This window comes from Salvelinus alpinus, chromosome 3, assembly GCF_045679555.1.
Source record: "Salvelinus alpinus chromosome 3, SLU_Salpinus.1, whole genome shotgun sequence".
Lineage (NCBI taxonomy): Eukaryota > Metazoa > Chordata > Actinopteri > Salmoniformes > Salmonidae > Salvelinus > Salvelinus alpinus.
Window position 1 is genome coordinate 27,825,467 of NC_092088.1, and position 234 is coordinate 27,825,700.

Consider the following 234-nt stretch of genomic DNA (forward strand, 5'->3'; position numbering starts at 1 on the left):
AGGCATCAATGAGGTTGTAATCAGAGAGTATATGCTGGAGAGCCTTGGTTGCATGCGGTTTAGCGTGGTTTAACGACCTATAAAATCACTTTGGAGAAACTGAAAAGAGTCCATTTTAAGAAATGTGTGCTTGCTTCAGCTGTAAAAAAAATAAAATAAATCGTGGTGGTGCGTTATGCTATACTGAACAAAAATATAAACACAACATGCAACAATTTAAAAGATTTTATTGAG